The 17,125-nt window shown below is 42.5% G+C and overlaps 1 long non-coding RNA gene across 1 annotated transcript; it reads right to left on the bottom strand.

Moving 5' to 3' along the window:
- Positions 1-15,585: 15,585 nt before the first annotated feature.
- On the bottom strand, positions 15,586-16,261 carry LOC131346100 (uncharacterized). The gene is made up of 3 exons (XR_009203569.1): positions 16,151-16,261; positions 16,009-16,046; positions 15,586-15,846 (listed from the first exon to the last, which is right to left on the bottom strand). It is a non-coding gene; the product is annotated as an uncharacterized LOC131346100 (long non-coding RNA).
- Between the last annotated feature and the right edge of the window lie 864 nt (positions 16,262-17,125).

A 17,125-nucleotide genomic window follows, 5' to 3' on the forward strand; every position in this document is an offset into this window, starting at 1 on the left:
CTCACTGCGGTTTGCTTATCGTTACTTCTGTTCCACTCACAATGCCATTACCTTCACCCTACAAACTGCTCTCTCTCCCACCTGGACATAAAGAACAAGTACAGGAACAACACCACCCTCAACCACAGAGCTGTACAGAGAGTGGTGCAGACAGTCCAGCACATCATCTGAGGTGAGCTTCCTTCCTTCCTTCCAGGACATCTACACCAGGCGGTGCAGGCAGGAGACTCCAGTCACCTGAACCATGGACTTCTCTTGCTGCTATCATCAGGCAGACGGTATCACAGCATCAGATCCTGCACCAGCAGGCTGTGGTACAGATTCTTCTCACAGAGAGAGAGAGAGAGAGAGAGAGAGAGAAAGAGTGTGTGTGTGTTTGTGTGTGTGTGTGTGTGTGTGTGGAGCTTTGTTGTGTTCTGCAAGATCAGTAGCCTTTCTAAAGTCAGGCCTAAGTTTAAGTTAACATTATTTAATAAAGAACTCTCATTCTGGTGTGAATGTCCTGGTCACTACAACACCCTGATTACACAAATAAACTTAGATTAAAACACTAACATTCACTGTGTCGAGGTGATGAACTGAATTAATTCTGGATTTTAAAGTTCTGTTCTCATTACTGAAGTTTCTCAATAATGAAATGTGTCTCTGACTTTTAACTTCTGTTCTAATGTTCTAATCTCTGGCTTTATAAAAGTCTAACATCTCTTTCTGTCTTTTGTTTGTATCTCTCACTTTAAACCACAGAGCTGTTTCCACTAACACTGACACACACACTCTCTGGTGTGATGGACACTAGAGCACAAACATCTCAAACAGCAGCATGAGGCCATTAAGGTTTTTACCACATCAAAGGTGTGAAACTGCTGGACTCATAGACTAAATAATGAATTAAATAAATAATTCTGAATGTTTTATCCAGGTTAATCCTTAAATTATCCATATCTCCCTAAAGACGTGAGTTTATACTTTAATACCGATTCTTTCTCTGTTATACAAGAAGTCCACAGTTACAGCACAGTCTGTATAAATAGTGTTGTTAATATACTGCATTATATTTATTAGAGACATTTTTATGAATGAAGTCCAGCTTTTGTGTTCCAGCCTGAGATTCTAATAGAAAAACATTTAGACTGTTGACCCAAAATAAGAGCTTTTTAAGAGCTTTCTCAGACTTGATCTTGGACACTTTTGTCCACTCTCATGTGTTTCTAGCCTATTTTGGGGCCTGGGATTATAATCCCAGGTTTGTTTCCACACAGAGGAATTCATTATTTGCCATTGTTTTGACTTCAGATGATATACTTAAAATAAAATAGTTTTGTCACAAACAGATGCCTCCACAGACCGGGATCAGACCCAGATGCAGAGACATTTTCTATTATTTTACAAAGACAAAGATGTACACAGGAAACACTGGGGAGAAAACTCAGAAACAGTGATGCATAAACAGGATACCAGGAACAAAATAGGAACACAACTATAACGAGGACTCAGAGAAAAACAAACACTACACAACCGGTATAAACAGGGAAAGTGGTAATGACACATTAGGAACAGGTGTGCAGAGATAGGGAGGGACTAAGGATCGGGCAAGGCAAATACACGTGAAAACACAAAAAAACAAAACAAAAACATGACACAGAACACATGCTGCGGGAAAGCCCCTGGTGTTCCAGCAGGAAAATGGCCAACCATCCTGACAGTAACCCTCCACTCGAGGCGCAGCTCCCGACTCACCAACCCAGAAGCATGCCCGGAAGTCAGAAGGGCCAACAGTCCGGGCAAGGAGCAGAGAGGAGCGAAAAGCACAGTGAGGTCCAAGGGGGGAGCAAGGGCCACCACGAGGTTTAAGGAGGAAGCGAGTAACATGGCGAGGCACATGAAGGAAGCGAGGGACATGGTGGCAAAGCCAGGGAGCCCTGAGTGATGTCCAAAGCCGAGCTGGAGGGCCGAGCAAAATCCTCGGCTGAGAAGAAAGTCCAGTGAATCCCAGAATGAGCTGTAGAAGCTGAGCAACAACCCCAGCTGAGCCGGGGAGAGAGCAATGTCCTGAAAGGGAGGGAGGTATGGAAACATCCTCTGCTAAATGCCAACAATACTTTATGTCCTCAAAGGATCTGAAAGGTCCACAGAAGGCTGGAACAGAAACCAGGCCATCCTCTGATGGTACAGAAGTGAGGCGGCATTCTCCAGATGTTCACAGGAACTGAAGAAACACCCTGAAGGTACTGAAGGTACACCCTGGACAGGTCACCAGTCCATCACAGGGCCACATATGGACTGACAACCACACACACTTTTTGGACTATGGGAGGAAACCCATGCAGGCACAAGGAGAGCATACAAACTCCACACAGAAAGGCCACTGCCTGTTCTAACCCAGGATTCAAACCCAGGGCCTTCTTGCTGTGAGGCAACAGTGCTAACCGCTAAGGCACCTTGCTGCTCAATACAGGAAACAGTGCGGAGAAAATTCAGACACAGCAATACCAAAACAGGATACTGGGAACAAAAGAGGCACACACAATGAATCAGAAAAAAATAAATGCAACTGTATTAATAGGGAAGGTTATAATGACACATTAGAAACGTGTACAGATGTAGGGAGGGACTAAGGATCAGGTGGGGCAAACACGTGAAAAAACAAAAAAAACACATTACACAGAACCCACACTGCCGGTAAGCCCCCTAGTGTTCCGGCAGGGAAATGTCCAACCATCCTGACAGGCAGAGAGGGCAGAGAGAGTGTGAATGAGGAAAATTTTATTACACAGACAAAAGAAAGAGGTAGAAGCTGCAAATAATGATGATGATGATGATGAGGAAATATACAAAAAGCTAAATATTTAAAATATTTACAAAAAACAGCACAAACAAAAACCCAAGGGAAAAGGGTGGTGCTCACTCCTAATCTAATGTGTGTAAAACAATAAACAACAGTGCATTATGTATTTCGTGTGATGTCTACCTGTCCCCTTTTCACTGGTATACTCTGAAACTTTAACCACTTCACACAGGTTGATGAGGATGGGTAGTTTTTCAGGCCAATTGCAAGCACTTGATCACTTCTTCAATTCCATATGTCACTTATGCAAATGCAATATTGCTGGAGATTCATTTTGTACCAGAACACAAGCAGTGAGAGAGCATGAGCAAACCAATATCAGAATATCAATTAGCCATGAAATACCTGGAACCCTAGAGTGGGGTCCAGGTTATAGAACCTGATAAAGGTGTGTAGAGAAGATCGGACTGCCCCAACACAAATTTCTTGGAGGGTAACACCCCTGGCCAGGGCACTGGACGAGGCAATATCCCTGGTAGAGTGAGCTTAAACTCCTAGAGGCAAAGCAATACCGTGCACCTAATAGGCCTGGGAAATAGCCTCAACTACCCAGACTGCCAAGGGCTCCTTGGAGACCAGATTGTCTTTGTTCTGGCTCCCAAAACAGACAAAAAAGGAGGAGGACATATGCCACAAGCTTGAGTGATGGACATAAGTTGTCACGGCCCAGGCGTAGCAAGTGCAGCCTCTCCTGTTCTGCTGACTCATTGGGCGGAGCACAGAAGGCCTGTAAGATGTATCCTGCCAGGCTGGAGGATAGCCTTAGTCATGCCAGGGGCAAATTCTAAGCAGGCAGGGGCGACTGATGGAGTCTGCAGATCTCCTAATCTTTTAAGGGAGGCCAAGGCTAAGAGCAGAGCCATCTTTAGGGTAAAAAATGTTTCAGAGCATGACTCCATGGGCTCCAAGAAAGTTTTGTGCAGCCCCTCCAGGACCACAGAGAGGTACCGGAAGAGGAGGCATGGTCCACAGCAATAGTGGCCACATACACTTTTAAAGTAGAGGGGGACAGGTCATGGGAAAGGTGAAACTGCAGAAACTCCAACACTGTACTGAACAGCCAGTGAAATGGGTCCTGACACTGCTGATTGAACTTGAGGTTAAAAAGCCTCCAATTCAGAGCGTACAGCTTTCTGGTGGAGGGAGCCCTAGTGTTCAACAGAATCTCCACTACATCAGATCATAGGCCTGCCTCTAGAAACTGGTCCCCCTGAGGGTCCAGACCCAGAGATTCCAAATCTCAAGGCTGGGGTGTAGGATTGCCACCTGTGCGTAAGAGACGAGATCTTCCCTGATGAGAATCTTCCAAGGAGTCTCATCTAGGAGTCTGCAACCCAAACTCAAGCAGACCAACAAGAAGCCACTAGAAGAAGATGGACTCAAACATGGTGCACTCTGGCTAGTACTTCTGGGAGAAGAGCTACAGTGGGAAAGGTGTACAGGCAGAGTCTTGGTCATGTCTATACCATCCAGGCCCAGAGGGGCCAGGTGAGAAAGGGAATACCATAGCGGACAGTGAGTCAATTGTTTGGAGGTGAACAGATCTACTTCTGCCTGGCTGAAAATCTGCCAAATACACTCAACCACCTGCAGGTGGAGACTCCACTCCCTGGGCCTTAGCACCTGCCTCTACAGGCAATCAAATCCTGATTTTCATGCCCTGGGAGAAGCTTTGGCCTAGCAGAATAGCTTTTTAGAGCTGACAGGATGGAAGCCACCTGAGCAAGAGACAGACATGCCTGCATCTTGGTGGAGTCCCAAACTACCCTCAAAGAGTGGTTCTCTGAGAAGGAGAAAGCACACACCTCTCTGGGTTCAACTTGAGGTCAAAAGACCTTATATGGGCAAGCACAGAATCTTGATGACTAGCTGCCATAGCCTTTGACTGGGCCAGAATTATCTACTCACCCAGTTAATTAAATACATGTATGCCAGGGCAGTATACATACACTTCATAAACCTGTGTGGCAATAGAGCCAGACCAAAAGGAAGAACACAATACTGGTACTCTTCGCCCCCGAAAGCGAACTGAGGTAATTCCTGTGCTTTGGAAGAATGTCTTTATGAAAATAGGCTTCTTTGAGGTATATCATCACAAACCAGTCCTCGGACCTGATCTGTGACACAATAAGCTTGAGCATGAGCGTCTTGAACTTGAACGTTTTCAGTCCAAAAAATGCAGGTCCAAAATTGGATGCAGGCCTAACCTTTTTGTACGAGATCTAAGAACCACTGAAACACACCTGTCAGAAGCTGCCAGAGGTGGCCGGGCAGCTAGGCTACTTCCTCTCCACTTGCTTCTTTTGTCTACCCATCCCGAGGCATCTAGAGATATACCAGCTCCAGTTGGATTCCACTTCACCCGCCTTAGCTGATGAGCTTTGTTTTCGGTAACTGTAATGGATGTGGATGCGTTTTACCTTGTGGGAAAATATCAGGCCTCTGGAAGCGAAAAACAGAAATTTCGGCTGCTGTGGCAAAATGAAGGTAGATGATTGAACCATTGAAAATTATGTGGCACACAGTATGAAATTGTTTTCTGTCCTTTCAGGTCTGTCCTTTACAAGAGTTCTCTACACCTGTGAGTACTAACCTTCCAGAAATCTGATTAGGATTGCTGGGCGGCATCTTATGGTGCTGCTGTCTGTTTTGTTTTCTTTCTTTTTCTGCTGTGTGCACTGCTTGGCATGGGTTGTGGCATGTTATGTGTGTGACATGATTGTGTCTGTGTCTGTGATGTTTTTTATTGATTTCTGTTTCTTGCTTGTATGATAGATTGTTTTTTATTGTCCCATGTGTGTTCTAGGAGTCGAGACCCCAGCGCAGGCCTCAAGTTGTCCTTCCTGTGTGGTGGTGGTGCTTTTGTCACTGTGGCTGTGCATGATCTGGAATTAGCAGTTTATAAAACTGTTTATCTTCAAATTGCAGATGTGTTCCAGATGTGAACTTCAGTGCAGCTCATTCCACTTATCCACAGAAATATTCTCCTTCATAATCTTCTTTTGTATTGTTAATATTAAGATGAAATTTATGGTCATTTACACTAATAATGAAGCAACTATCTTTGACTGACCAAAACAGTTTGACCAAAGATAATGCTTTCTTCCAGGTTCTTCCTAAATGCACTAATGAAGCCAAACACTTTAATGAATTTAGATCCATGTTCATATTTAAGAACATTGATCAAATTTTTTCAGCTTCACTCGGAGAAGAAGTCTGAGTTACGCTTCTGATGCTACCTCAGAGCTGAATTCAGGGAAAACAGTGTCAAAGAAAGACTCAGAGATTGAGTGGTGAAAAGTTTACTGAGACCAACAGGAAATAAAGAAGAAAGTTGTAGTATTTGGTGTTATCTGTAGGCATCATTGATAAATAAAAGCAGAAACAGATTCAGGTTAATGCATATACTGATTGTTTGATGTAAAGGTGAGATGAGATGAGGCCCTAAGAGCTGCTTGATTCCAGATTCTCTCTTTTCTTATATGTCACTGGAACAGAGCACCATTTCAATTCTCATGGATCCACTGAGGTTGTGAGTCAGTGAGAACAGTGGTGTGGTTAACAGCCACCACTAGTGGACGGGCGAGTTTCTTGGGATTGAGGATTTTTACTAGTACAGCATCACCTGGGAGAAGAGGCAAATTACACAAATAAACTTAGATTAAAACACTAACATTCACTATCTACAGGTGATGAACTGAATTAATTCTGGATTTTAAAGTATTCTCTCTGTACTCATTACTCAAGTTTCTTAATAATGAAATATCTGAGCTTCAACTTCTGTTCTAATCTTCTCATCACTGGCTTTATAAAGGTCTAACATCATTTTCTGTCTTTTGTTTCTATCTCTCACATTAAACCACAGAGCTGTTTCCATTAACACTAACACACTCTCTGGTGTGATGGAAACTAGAGCACAAACATCACAAACAGCAGCATGAGGCCATTAAGGTGTTTACCACATCAAAGGTGCTGAAACTGCTGGACTCATAGACTGCAGCAGCACTTTGTCTAAACATTTATAATTCATTTCTCCCAAATGGTGTGAGTTTATACTTTATACCAAATATTTTTCTGTTAAGTGCTTTATGGTGGATAACAGGCCTTACACAGTTAGAGCACAGTCTGAATAAATAGGGCTCTTAACACACTACATGATATTTATTCTAGACGTTTTATATTAATGAAATCTAGACAGAGATTCTAACACAGACATTTTAGACTGTTAACATGACCCAAAATAAGTCAGTGTGAGCTGCTGATTAAAACACTCAGCCTCTGAAACTCAGAAACCACAATGCTATTTCTGTTAATCTGAAACTAATGCATGGTGTGAGAGTGCTGCTGCAGCTAATAACACTTTTATAAATGTCTTAACACCATTCTCAGACTTGGCCTGAATGTTTCAGTCCACTCTCATCATTGTTTCTAAGCTTGTTTTTGGCTTCGGCTCATAATCCAAGGTTTCTTTCACACAGTGGAATTAATTTGTATTGTATGTTTCAGCAGCCAGATGTGCACCAGCTTAATAGAGACGAGGACATTATACAGTAGAGGCTTATTAACTTCCTTCTACTTAATTCTGACTAGACAGAAGGTCTTGTACTAGGACCACATGCAGCTGGAAGTAAGCTTTCTGATTATATAGGTACTCTCTGTGACCTTTCAGCTCCATCATGTGCAGCAGTAAAATACCTTGGTGTGTTGATTGACTCCAGTCTTTGAAGATGTAGATAATATTATTAGGGTTCATCTCTTTGACCACAGTTTTGGCATAAATGAATATGGACATGATTTATATTAATCATTAAAGTCTTGCTGTTCATTCTAATTATGTAATATCCAATCCTGATTGCATCATGTTCAAACCCTTGCCTTGTGTCTACAATTTGATCTTTTCTTTTACTCATTAAATGTTTTGTATATTGGACTGAAAATTGGAGCCAGTAAACCAAAATGTTGACATTTGAACTCAAATTGACCGTTTACCGTTCACAATTATGGATTATTCATATTCAACTATTCAACTATCATATCCGTGATAATCTGTTTTCCTGCACACTGTTTGAACCTTCAGTTTCTGTGGATTGTTTATCTGCCTGATAAATCATTAAAGACTGTTCAATTTGACCTCTGCCTCACATTTAGGTTTCAGCCGTCCGTCCTGACACAAAGTTGGTGTGTTTCCAGCAGGAGAAATAGCAAGTGGTGATGATTATATCTGATATATATGGAGGTATGTGTGATGTCTGGACTTTTTCTCCATTGTCTTTTACTGAAGGTCCTGCTGAATTTCCTGTTTCAGACTCCCACAACGCTGCATCCCTGTTCATTGTGTTTTAAATCATAAACTCTCACTTTTCACACCATATGACTCGCTAAAAACATGTTTCCATAATCCCATTATGTTTATTTCACTATTTTATTTTTAATAAAGGATTCTGCATGACTAGAAAAGAAATATAAAGGACAAATGAAATTTGGTTCACAGTTTTAATGAAAAATATTTTTATTAATTATTTTAAAATAATTATTTCTTCCTTTTGTTCTTTTTTTCAACAGATACTGCAGGTCTGTAAAATAAATAATAAAAAAACATTTGGTTATTAAAATAATCTCATTGTTGCAAAATGATTATTAGAAATAATGTGTTTTTACTTGTATTGTGAGATCTACAGTGTAGAGCTTACAGTTAAAGTAATTATATGTTACTTATGGAATTATTCTGTCTGATCACATCAGAATTTATGTGTAACATGGCTGTTGTTTTTGTATGAATTGTGATCCTTGTGGCCTAATAATAATGTGAATAATAAATGCTAAATGTAAATGATAAATACTTTACAGTTGTATTCTATAAAAGCAGGTCAGATCTTTTAGGATTGTTTGTTCTAGGATGGTGAGCCTCCTAGCTGGACTAGAACTGACCACTGAATCCAGAAGAGGACAGAGTTGATTCACAAATCCCAACTCAGTGAAACACCTTAAACTTAGAACTCTGACACTGTATTATGCATTAAGGCTGTTGCCTACATGGACCAAAGACAAATTGGAGGACATTTTAGCATCTAAATACTCGGACTGGCTGATCCCACACACACACACACAACATGTACTCCTTCTGTTTGCCTGTGACACAGATCTCCATTTCATAATGTCACTGGTGAGCAGGCTTTGTTTTCAGATGTAGAACAGAAGAAAGACTCTTTCATATTCAGATTCCTGCTCTGCAGAATTCAACATCAGATTTGTGGAAACGTGGAGGTCAGTGTAATACTCCTGAAAAGAGGATTAATAAAGAGATAAGAAAACGCGCTGAAGTATCTCTGTATTTAACATTAATTATAAAAATAAAGACTTATGCATATAACAGCAGCTCAATACATTACATCAATACTTGCAGTAATAACTGACTATAACCATGAGAGACTTTAAATACTTTTCATCACACTAGGAAAAAAACAAGGAAATACAAGCAACAGTCGACTTAACAAGCATCCTCTAATTTACACAATTCACACAATTTACACGCTAAACCCCCACGAAGACATGGCCGTTACAGTCGACACTCAAACCCCATGCTTTTACAAACGGAATAAGACTTTCAGAATGCACACAAACACAGAGAATATATAACATCATTACTATCTATGTAACGATTCATGCAGAACCAGAGCGCCAGAGGGAGCCATCACCCGAATATTGACATTTGCGAACTCACTTCCTGTCTTACTCGGGTATTTAAGCAGCACGCTGCCTATTGTTCCCTGCAAAGTATTGTTCTCTCCAGTGGATTACGTACCAAGCCTTGTTTATTGTTCCTGATTGCCTGCTACGTGTATGATCATTGCCTGTTATTGTTTTGCGGTTTTGGTTTCTGTTTGCTAGTTATTGATTTTCCAGTTTTTGACTCTTTCGCTTAGCCATATCGATTCCGATTCTTGTGTGCCGTTTTTTTGAATAAAGATCTGCTTATGGATTCTACTACGCCTGCCTCGAGTGCGTCCTTACGGAATACTTCGAGAGAATCCAGCGCAACCATAGTTCATCAAGGACACATGATCCGGTTCTACCAGGACCAGGTGGAGGAGTTAAAAGCCACCAACGCGCTGCTACGACAACAACAATCTCCCGCCGCAGCTCCAGTTCCGCCTCCGCGCAGTGAATTACCACGCTTCGCTCTGCCAGAAAAGTTTGATGGTGCCGCGGATCGATGCCGGGGTTTCCTGCGCCAGTGTGACAACTTTTTCGCTCAACAGCCGGAGGTATACTGCAGCGATAGCGTCAGATGCACATTCCTTTTATCTCTGCTGACGGGCAAGGCGCTGGATTGGGCTTCGGCTGTGTGGGATTCGGATCCTCAGGTCAAGACCTCAGCTGATTACTTCACGAATCTGATCAGGGAAGTGTTCGAGTACCTGGCAGGAGGTAAAGATATTTCTGTTCTATTACTGGAATTACTCCAAGGGACTGATACAGCTGCTGATTTTGCTATTAAGTTCCGCACGCTCGCTGCTCAGTCAGGCTGGAATGAGGCGGCATTAATAGCGGTGTTTCGGGAAGGACTTACTAGGGAGTTGAAGACTGAAATGGCGTGCAGAGACACTGATGTTACTCTCTCCCAGTACATATCCACTGCTATTCGCCTTGACAACCTGCGGCGCCAGCATCGTACTCACACCCCCACACCTCGTTCCTCACCACGTTGCACTATGGAATACCACAGCCAGAAGGAGGAAGCCGCCGAGCCTATGCAACTGGGGAGGTCTCGTGTTTCTGAGGTGGAGCATGAACGTCGTATGCAGATGCAGCTGTGCTTCTACTGTGGACAACCAGGTCACAGAGTCTTCCAACGCCCAGGGAAGCCTGCCACATCCCAGAGAGAAGTCGTGAAACTGGTTTCTAAGGTTTCTCTTCCTGCCTACGTCCCTCACAATGACTCCCGTTTTTTCGTGACAGCGCTGGTTGACTCTGGATCAGCAGTTAACCCGATAGACGGCAACCTGGTATGTGAGCTTGGCCTATCTACTATCCCATGCACTCCGCCGTTAAGAGGCACTGCCATAAATGATCAGCCCATTGGGGAGGGCCTTCTTACTCACCACACACCTCTCATGGAGGTTCAGATCAGACTATTTCACAGAGAAAGACTGAGATTTTTTGTTATTTCCTCACCATCAAACCCTGTCGTCCTAGGCCTTCCCTGGCTACAACTTCATGACCCGGACATTTCATGGAAGGAGGGGGAATTAAAAAGGTGGTCCACCTTTTGCCTTGAGAACTGTTTTGGCAACCCGATAACCCGGCCATGCCTTTCCACGTCTATCGAAAGCCCCGAATCATCGCTCCAAGTCACACTCCCTAAAGAATACCAAGATTTCCAAGAGGTCTTCAGTAAAGAAAAGGCCGCCAGATTACCCACACATCAACCCTGGGACTGTGCCATTGACCTTCTTCCGAAACACCTAAGAATCGCATTTACTTCCTGAAAATCTTGCTATGGAGGAATATATTGAGGAAGCCCTTGCAGCTGGATACATCCGCCCGTCTATGTCACCAGTGGCAGCAGGGTTCTTTTTCATAGAAAAGAAGGATGGCAGTTGACTTCAGAGGCCTAAATGCAATCACAGTCCCGTATCCTTACCCTCTTCCCCTGGTTCCCGCAGCCCTCGAACAGTTACAGGGAGCTAAAATCTTCACCAAGCTTGACCTGCGCAGCGCCTACAATCTCATCCGGATAAAGGAGGGCGACGAATGGAAGACGGCGTTTCACACAACACACGGACATTACGAGTATCTGGTCATGCCATATGGACTTACGAACGCCCCCGCCGTCTTCCAGTCACTTATCAACGTAGTGTTCAGGGATATGCTAAACAAATTGGTCATTGCTTACATAGATGACATCCTCATATATTCCGCCAGCCTAGATCAACACATTTCTCATGTTCGCACTGTCCTCCAACGCCTCACCAACCATAATCTCTATGTGAAACTGGAGAAATGTGAGTTTCATTGTTCCTAGATAGCATTTCTAGGATATGTAATCTTGCATGAAGGAGTGGAAATGGATCAATCGAAAGTGTCTGCCATTACATCCTGGCCCGAAGCTACCTCCATCAAGGGTTTGCAACGCTTCCTTGGACTTGCGAACTTTTACAGGAGATTCATCAGGAACTACAGTACCATTGCTAGCCCATTGACTTCATTGCTGAAGGACAAGCCCAAGAAATTAAAGTGGACTGATCATGCCAGAGCTGCTTTTCAGAAACCTAAGAAAAGCTTTTCTTCCCCTCCGACACTCTGTCATCCTAACCCTGAGCTGCCATTCGTAGTGGAGGTGGATGCTTCGAGCTGTGGGATAGGGGCTGTGCTTTCTCAACATCAACCTGAGTCCGGAAAACTGCATCCTTGTGATTTTTTCTCCCGAAAGCTCACACCGGCCAAAATTAACTATGACGTAGGGAACCGGGAGCTACTATCGATAAAGACTGCCCTGGAAGAATGGAGGCACTGGCTCGAAGGGGCCCGCCACCTGATCCTGGTCCTTACTGATCACAGAAATCTGGCCTATCTTCGGGAAGCCAAGCGTCTCAACCCACGCCAAGCTAGGTGGGCTCTATTCTTTACGAGATTAAAGTTTTCAGTCTCCTATCGCCCTGGGTCTAAGAATGGGAAAGCAGATGCCCTGTCTCGAATCCATGAAACCCTAGAGCCACCATCCAGCCCACAGCCTATCCTTCCACCATCTGTCCAAGTAGCTCCTGTGCAATGGGACCTGATGAACGAAATTGAATGGGCACAATTGACAGAAGCTCCTCCCCCAACATGTCCACCGACCAAAGTTTATGTACCCACAGGTCTCCGCCAACAAGTATTACGATGGACCCATGAGAGCCTGAGTTCAGGACACCCCGGCACCCGTAGAACCATTCAGCTGGTACGACAAAGATTCTGGTGGCCGTCGCTCAACCACACTGTTGAGGAGTTTGTCCATTCCTGCTCGGTCTGCGCACAATCCCGAACAAGCCGTCAGCTACCAGAAGGTCTACTTGAACCATTGCCAGTTCCATGCCGACCCTAGTTTCACATCTCAGTAGACTTTCTCACAGACCTCCCTGTCTCTCAATGTTTCACCACAGTCATGGTTGTAATTGACCGATTTTCCAAGTCCTGCAAGTTAATCCCCATGAAAGGTTTGCCTACTGCCATGGAAACAGCCACAGCCATTTTGCAAAACATCTTCCGTCACTATGGCTGACCTGAGGACATTTCTGATCGCGGCCCACAGTTCACATCTCGTGTGTGGTCGGAGTTTTGCAAGCAACTCGGGATCAATGTCAGCCTCAGCTGTGGGTATCACCCCCAGTCCAATGGCCAAGCGGAGCGGCTTAATCAAGAAAATGGGAGGTTTCTAAGAACATACTGCAGCCATGAGCAACACCGTTGGAGTGAGTTTCTCCCCTGGGCTGAGTATGCCCAAAACTCATTGCGCCACTCCTCTACCGGCTTAACTCCCTTCCAATGTGTATTGGGCTATCAACCTCCGCTCTTTCCTTGGTCTGGGGAACCCTCGGATGTGCCCACAGTTGAGGACTGGTCAAGACGAAGTCAGGAGGTCTGGGAAAGAGCTCATGTTCGTCTCCAGAGGGCGATCTGACGACAAGAGTTCCAAGCTAACCGGCGTCGTCGAGGTGGCCGCCTTCAGTATCTGGTGGATTGGGAGGGATACGGCCCAGAGGAACATTGTTGGGTTAATGTATAGGACATTCTCGACCCCTCACTCACAGAGGAATTCCATCTGAGTTTCCCGAATCGACCTGCTCCTCGTCCACGGGGGAGCCCGCGTCGACGAACACCTGGAGGTGTTCCTGGGGGGGGGGGGCTGCTGCTGTTTTCATATGAAATTTAAAGGGGACTGAGGAGATCACCAATTTGTGTAGAGTTTATGGAGAATCGCAGAATTTCAGGAGGGCTGAGTAGAAATGTTAGGGGGGCTAAAGCCCCCCTGAAAATGGCCTAGCGACACCCATGGTGGCGTCATAATGATGGTATAGAGGTGGATTTATTCAGGAAGGACACCAGTGAAGGTCTAGGTGTGAAATGCACAGTCCACCACTGGTGAAATTAGACTTCACATGGTTGACTTTATTATAACGTGTACTGATAACACTAGTATTGTTTATGAAATCCTAAAGTAGATATTTTCCATTCTGTGAGATTTTGGATGGATGGATATAGTCATGTTATTTAAATACAAACCTGCATGTGCTTCTCACTGAAATAGATATAATCTGTAAATGTCCTTCATAATGAATAACACATCACTCTGAATCCCTGCTCCATACATGATGTTGAAAAATAAATCAATGTGGGTGTTTGTAAGACATCTTGTCTACTGGAGCGTCATCAGCCATCTTGAAGGTTTTCTAATCCCGCCTCAGTGTGTGGTAGCCCCGCCCCTCTTCCACTACGTAAACAAAGCTGTGAGTGTTAAGTGCATGAAGTGTCTAACATTCACACTTATTTTTTTAGAGTGAATAAGTGCATCACTCATGTTCTTGAAGAGCTCTTCTTCTTCTTGCACCTGTATAATATATTTGTAATAAGACTCATAGTGAAAAAATGGAAGTAATGAACTTATGGGGAAATGAAATAGATGAGGTTAGTAGTTTGATCCTTTAATATCCTCACTTTGACAGATGGTTTTATGTTTCCTTCATCAGGACTATAAATAATGTCAGACCTTTAGAAGTCACTCCTTTGCAGCTTTTTACTTGTTTTTGATTGTGTGTGTGAAGTACAAAACTTCTGATCAATTCCAATAACTTTTATATTCATGAGCAACAAACAAATTACACTTAATACAAAATCCATCCACCAGGCTGAATTTCTTTATTCCTAATGCTGATAATATTAATAGTTATCTGATCACGCTGTCCACAGAGTGGACAGGACAGGACTCTGGGAAGAACAGAGCCTTCAACTTCAAATGAAGTTTAACACTCTAGACCAAATTCACACAAACTATCAGACTATATTTCCCTAAAACTGATCCCAGTGAAGATACCATTGACCTGTAGGACCTGTGGTCAACACCTCAATGCTGCAAGACTGTCTGATACACTGACTGGGATTGGTTTCACAGGGAATCCTGGGATACCTGACCTTCCACACTGGAATTGCAGTGTCCAATGTCTAAACAGCATTCAGAATCTGTTTAAGGAAGGAGATGTCACATTCAGGTGGCTGATAAACAGACCTACAGCTAGAGGAAAGCTAAAGGGAACCTCAAGGAAAACATGAAGGACGCGAGAAATATGAGGACTTTTCCAACAACAGCTCATGTGGAACAGAATTAAAACACTGATGGACCACAAGAACAACCAGCGCTCTGTAACCTAGCAACGTCTCTAAATAACACCTTTCTTTGTAGGCTTTGGTTATGTGGAGTGACCAGTGTAAGACGTCTCTGTGAAGCTGTTGCTTTAGAAACAATAACAGAAGCAACCTGAGACTTCAACTCGAATTTATTTCAGGTAGATGAATTTATTTAATGTTGGAAACATTTCAATTATTTATGAAATATTTATATACTGTATATACATATAATGTACTCTAAACTCCAATGTTTTCCTTTGATAAAGTGTTTTATTATTTATTTAAAAAATATGTGCAATTAAAGGTTACACCAATATGCAGAGAAACACAGGATAATGATATAAAAATAATAATTATAATAATTATATTCAGGAAATGTAACAATATTGAATTTTTGGGAAAAACAGTAATCTTCCTCTCCCCTTTTCCCCTTATCAGGCATGACCTAATAAAATGTGCCTTACAGCAGTAAATCTCCAGTGTCTGATGATTTAAATTCTCTATTTTATTTTAACTTGTGCATAAACGTCTTCATGGCTCTTTTCTCTGAATGTTCTGGAGGATGAAGGTTTCTTAGCAAAACTCACAGCTGCATAGTTCAAGACATCATCATCAGCAGCCTGATAAAGAACAAGAGCTGTTTATTAACCAGAGAGGATTAAAGACTAAAATAATGATTACTCTGATATTTTGGTGAATAATTGTCTATTAAAATTCTCTGTGCATTCAGATGTGGATTTATTTAACAGAATAGAATCACAGTTAATAGAAGACTGGATTACCTGATTGGTGGGAATTTGATGGTTGCTTGATGAAGAATCTGAACAATAATACACACAAGTAAAGATTAAATGTAGAAAAGATTCACATTTAGACTTTATACAATAACTCTATAAATAACAACAATAATAAAAGTAAACAAACCTTTTCTGTGATTTTTATATAAAACTCCAACCAGAACTGTGATTACAATAACAGAGATTATATTGGAGACGGCTAAAGGAATAATCCAATGGTCTTCACCTGAAATGATGAAAATGCACACGATGTATAAATTTACAACTTTTATAAATATTTTATGATTTATTAACAGGGAGAGGTTTTCACTATGGAACATTCTGTTATAGACAGTGAAAGGAAGATTATTTTATCCATATTCTTACCTTCATCATCGCTGCTTGTTGAATTTTCAGTAGTAGATCCACATGTAGGACGGTGTGTCGTCTCTTTATCTTTATAAGTAATAAACAGAAATGATACTAAATATGAATAATGTGAAATATTCATCATTTAATGCATATGTACTAGGGATGCAACAATACAGTTAACCCACGGTTCAATTCGTACCTCGGTTTTTTAACCACGGTTTTCGGGTCGGTTCTGATGGCTTGGCAAATTAAAGTGGGTTTTTTTTCATTATTCTTTGCTTAGGTGACAGGAACAGTAAGATGCAATTCTCTTTATTTTACTTAAATACAAAAATCTACTTGTACACATGTACACATCTTTGTGCTTTAGCCAATTCGTTTTAGATTTTTTTGCGCGTCTTTCCGTAGAGGTCAGGAATTACCTCAGTGCTAAAAAAAAAGGACGTGACGGTAGCAGCGGTGCTTTCTCGTATATTTGCCTCACTTCTCCACTCTCCAGGGTTAGATTGTGAAATCTGACACCAGCATCACAAGCATGGTTAAGTGCTCCTAACTTTAGTGCTCACTGATTGGATATTTACTGACGGGGAGGCGTGTCTGTCTCAGCACATAGACATACAGTACAAGCAAACACAAACAGGCGGTTCAGAGAGAAATAAAACACATGGAAATTATTTCTAATTTTTTCAATGAAAAAACGAAAAAAACGTGATTCACATACGAGTATTGAACCGTGGAGATCGTACCGAAC

This window comes from Hemibagrus wyckioides, linkage group LG25, assembly GCF_019097595.1.
Source record: "Hemibagrus wyckioides isolate EC202008001 linkage group LG25, SWU_Hwy_1.0, whole genome shotgun sequence".
In the NCBI taxonomy this organism is placed as follows: domain Eukaryota; kingdom Metazoa; phylum Chordata; class Actinopteri; order Siluriformes; family Bagridae; genus Hemibagrus; species Hemibagrus wyckioides.